This window comes from Acinonyx jubatus, chromosome B3 (assembly GCF_027475565.1).
Source record: "Acinonyx jubatus isolate Ajub_Pintada_27869175 chromosome B3, VMU_Ajub_asm_v1.0, whole genome shotgun sequence".
Lineage (NCBI taxonomy): Eukaryota > Metazoa > Chordata > Mammalia > Carnivora > Felidae > Acinonyx > Acinonyx jubatus.
In genome coordinates this window covers 127,427,566-127,432,614 of record NC_069386.1, presented here as the reverse complement: position 1 = coordinate 127,432,614, position 5,049 = coordinate 127,427,566, and positions in this window count along the sequence as shown.

Sequence of the window (5,049 nt, the reverse complement as noted above, 5' to 3'; positions counted from 1 at the left end):
CAGCATAATGGATGAGAATAATATGTAGAAAAATTTAACACTTTTGAGTGAGGAAGCTGTTGACATATACAAAAGATAGTAATCCAGATTCCATAAATGAAAAGACTTATACATTCAACTCTATCAAAATAGAAAAAAAATTCTGCAAAGCATAAATATTACATAAACAATATTAAAAACTGAAATTTGCAGCTCATATCACAATGCTTTGATACATGGAGAGTCCACTGATATCAAGAATAAAATGGTCTAAAATTAAAGAGAAAAATGGGCAACAAATGTGAACTGACACATCAGAGAAAAGGTTAAGCAATGGATTTTAAAAATATGAAAAGCTACTCATCCTTCTTCATAAAAAGACAGATGCAAACATAAGCTATAATGACATGTAATTTTCAGCTATCAAATTATCAAAACTTAAAAAGACTGTAAGCCCAGTATTGACAATGGTTTTGGAATGACTAGTCTCACTCAATGCTGGTGGAATGCCATATAATTCAAGCATTATTTTCTATATCAAAAAAAAAAAGGAAATATCTAAAATACCCATCAATGTATGGATAGATATATGTGTATATCTGTGATGGTACATCCATTCAATGCAACATTCAATGTTGGAATAACATAACGGTACACTTCCACATGTATTGATTGGATAGGCTCCTCAATTCTTACTGATCAGTGCTAAAAATCAAGGGCAGTAGAATGTGTATTATATATTTAGAAGATTATATAAGAAACTGAAAACAACAGGTGCCTCAGGGAAGTGAAACCCAATAGCTAATTCAGGAGTGAAAATGAGACATTTTCTAACTTGCAACTTTTTAATTCTATACCATTTGAATGTATTGCCTGCCAACAGTATTTTTAAAAATATTAATCTGAGCAAAAATAAAACTATCAAAACATGTTTAGTAACATATATAGATTGATTAAATATGTAAATCTTCAGTCTCTCCCAGAACCTCCATTAAAAATGAATGATTTGTTTTCAGAAGCATAAACCCACATACATACATAGAATGAATGAGAGAGGATAATTTGGTCATTGGGAGATATCAATAAAATGTTGCAAACTGGAGAACAGATAAAGAAATGGTTAGAAAATAATTCAAAGCTGAAATTCAAGCCTCTACAAGATAGAGGTAAACTTAAAATCTACACCCAAAACTCTGAAATGGATCAAAATTTGTAGATCTATAAACAAGGACATATGGGTGTCCTTCAATAAGAAATGCCACATTTTTCACTCTTATCTTCCTACCAATTGACATGACAGATTCATCCATATCTATCTTTTAGTTTTTTGAGACCACTCTCTTAGAAATGAAATCTGTCCAAGGATTATGAGGTGCTTATGGAAAGCTTCTAAAATGAAAGAAAACAAAGCAAGCTACAAAATAAGGGAACTTTAAAAAAAAAGAGAGAGAGCGAGAGACAATGCCTGGAGCAGCAAAAATATATGAAAATACTATAATTAATATTCAGAAAGAAATAAAAATATCTCATCAACTGAAGAACACAATGTTTTTTGAAAAAGCATTAGTATAATAAGAATAAGCTGTTAGAAATTAAAAATAGGACAGCAAAAATTTTTAAAAAGACAATAGACATTGGGAAAATAAGTTTAAAAAGCTTTGTGAAAAATGATATAGGAGATACAAAAGGAGATATGAATTTGGAGACAAAGACATGCAAATTAGAGAATAAGCCCAGAATAGTGATTAAGAAGGGCACTAGAAAAGTTTGGAAAATTGAGAGGAAAAATTCCACCTCCAACAAACACATAAATAGAATTTTCCATATTTGCAAGGTCATAAAGATGCAAACAGAAAGGACCTACAGTAAGCTCAGTAAAATAAATAAAAAGTGACCTATGTCAGGTTCCACCGCTAGAGATCTTAGAAAAGTGAGGGTAACAGCTTCTAAACGTTTGCAGAAAAAAACCATATTTTCAGCTCAGAAAACATCAACACCAGAAGTTGGATCACTTTGAAGCACTGCTTTCAAAATTCTGAGGGAAAATGATCTGTATTCCATAATAGCATACCCAGTAAAAAGCAACAACCAAATGTGAGCCGAGATTTAAAATAATCCCAGGCAGTGTCTCCAAAAAGTTTTCCTGAACGTCTATCCTGCTGATAGAGCTTTGCCAACCAGGCACTGCTCATCTCTGGGTGTCACCATCCACACAGACTTCGGGGTGTATGGAACTTCTGGATTTCTCTATCAAGGTGATTCTGTTTACATTCATCCTTTGTGATGAAGTTACTGGAGAACAGGCTCAACAAAATAAGGCATTCATCCAAGAAAGAGAAAAAAGAACGAGGATCTAGGAAAAATGAGTCCCACCTGGCAGAGAGCAAAAAGAATTTCTGGGATTGTGATTAAGGGGACTTCAAAGTCTGGAATACCTGTTGTCCTTGAGAAGAAGACAAGTTCAATTTCAGCAGGGAGATAGAAGTCAAAGTTGCTTTTTTTTTCTACAAGGAAAAATATTCAATTTGTTGATTTCCAAATGTATTTTATCATTTTGTGACAAGTTTTACAAGTACAGAGGAGAATTTGGTATTACATTAGCAATGGGGACATTGAAGATGAAGAAAATGAATAATGGAAGCAATTATTAACTTGGGAGAAAATAAAAAAGATCACAAGTGAAAAAGTACACATTGTGTAGTTTTACTTTGAAGAATATTTATGGCATAATCATAATTTAATGCTGGATATTAATTAAACACAAAGTAATATATGAAGAAAAAGAGTAGAGGGGAAGTATGGTTAAAGTCATAATGTATGTGTAAATGCTAAGTCCTTCACACCCACAGTAGGAAATCAAGAGGAAAATATCCAAAATTGAATATGAAAATGTATTATTTATAAGCATGTTGTTTGAAAACATGAAAGTAAATATCCAGGAAAGAGCTAAAAGACTTGAAAGCGATTGGCTTTGAGAAGTGGAAACCACGGTTCAGGTCATGATCTCAAGGTTCCTGACACGCAGTGCCTGCTTGTAATTCTCTCTCTCTCAAAATAAACAAACAAAATTAAAAAAAAAAATGGAAACCAGTACTGAGGAGGAGTGAAAAAAGTTTTTGTACATATATTGTTTTGATGCAAATAAAATTTCAATTAAACAAATGGCAAAATGTGTATCGTCAGTATCTCGTTTTTCTCACGCAGCAAGTGCAGTCATTTTGTTGTCTTAGTTTTCTGCGCAAGTTTTAATAACCTTTTAAATGGAAGGGTCAAACATTGTAGACACAAGCTACCACTTACAGCACAAAGAAGAGCTTAATGGTGGCACATGACTTGATTGTGAGTGTGGCATTTTAACTTTACAGCCGGCCTAGTGTTTACCTCCAGAGCAACTGTCAACACGGTATCATCACAGAAAACAGTTTAAAATCATTTCCTCCAATACACCCAGGGCCCCTTGCCTCATCTACATGTCCATTGCCTTCTGTCTCGGTTAACTTTGGTTTCACTAACAAAACCTCCACAAAACTTAGTGGTTTAAAACCCAAATAAATTTGTTTGCCCGTGAGTCTGGTCCCAGCTGGGCTATTCTTCTGCTCCTCTTGCCTGGGGTCACTCACATGACCGCTGGCATCCGGCAGCTCATCTGGGACTCTGAGGACCAAGTTGGCCGTCATAGTCCCGAGGGGTGTCACTGTCTTTCTGCAGGACCCCTTTTGTAGCCTGGTCTCTTATCCTCGAGATGGCTGGCCTGGGATTCGGCACGTGGTAGCTTCAGTTTTTCAAGAGGATTAGGACGAAAGCTGTCAAGGCTTTTTGAGGGTTAGACTCAGAGCCACCACAATATCACTTCGCCACATTCTGTTCATCAAAGCAAGGTTCAAGGCCAGCCCAGATTCAAGGGCATGAAAAATAGTCTCCATGGGTTTTTTGTGGTTGTCTCTCCTGGTCTGAGCCGAAATCGAGTCGAGTCAGAGGCTCAACTGACTGAGCCACCCAGGTGCCGCGGTATCCATGTTTTGAGGGGAGAAGTGGAAACTATTTTGTGGTCACATTTAATCCACGACATATCCCAGAACTGACTCCAATCTTAATCAGTTTGCAAGTAAGAGAATTTAAAGTGAGACCTTGTTGATTCGTATTTGGAAGTCTGCACACCTCCTAGTTCACACTCTCATCTGTTGGTATCTCGTGGCCTCTCTCCACCCCCGTATATTCACCCCTGCCTTAGGGCACGTTATCCTTTATAAGGTTTTATATCTGTTTTCCTCCCAATAGGGCAAGTTTGCTTTGAAGGAGAATTCATGTAACGTTCGCTCTCCCATCTTGCAAGTCATTTTGCTAGGCAGAACGTACAAAAAATAATGGGGGCAGGTGGGTGGAGGTAATTTTCAAAAAAAAAAATCCCTTAACACCATTAAAATAAATGAAAATGGAGTAAGAGAATAACATAGCAACAGTATTAGGAGATTGAGTTTGAAGTTTTCTAAATAAGATGCTTGAGGATTTGTGATAAAAATAGTGATTTAAAAATCAGGCAAGGAAAACAAAGAAAATAACAAAATGTCAACTGTCAGCTAATTATAGACCAGAAAATCGGTTTGGTGTTTACAACTATTAAATGGGGGAAAATCCAGCTACTTTTTGGCTTTTAATTATTATAAAGTCATCATTTTTATTGGTTTTTATTTGTCTTTGTGGCAACTGGAAACCAGCTGGCATTTGGCAGGGAAAAAAAAAACCGTAACCCCATAGAACTTTCAGCAAAAAGAGATACAAATTGCTGCATTTTATTAAACTATTGTGTAAAAATGTATTATTATTCTCATTAAGTAGTTCTGACCATAAATGTTAGGGAAACTCACGATAGTAAAGGGCCGATGAATCATAGACTGAGGTCCAGAGTATAAAATTAAAGGATATTAAAGAATAGCAAATTTAAGCCGAAGGTTTTATTGGATAATGTGGGAGCAGGAAATGGAATTGAAAGGAGCCCTTTACTAAGAGCTAAAATATTGAATTATTTAGAGTAGTGCACAGGGACATAGCTGGGACCGATGGAATGAAACA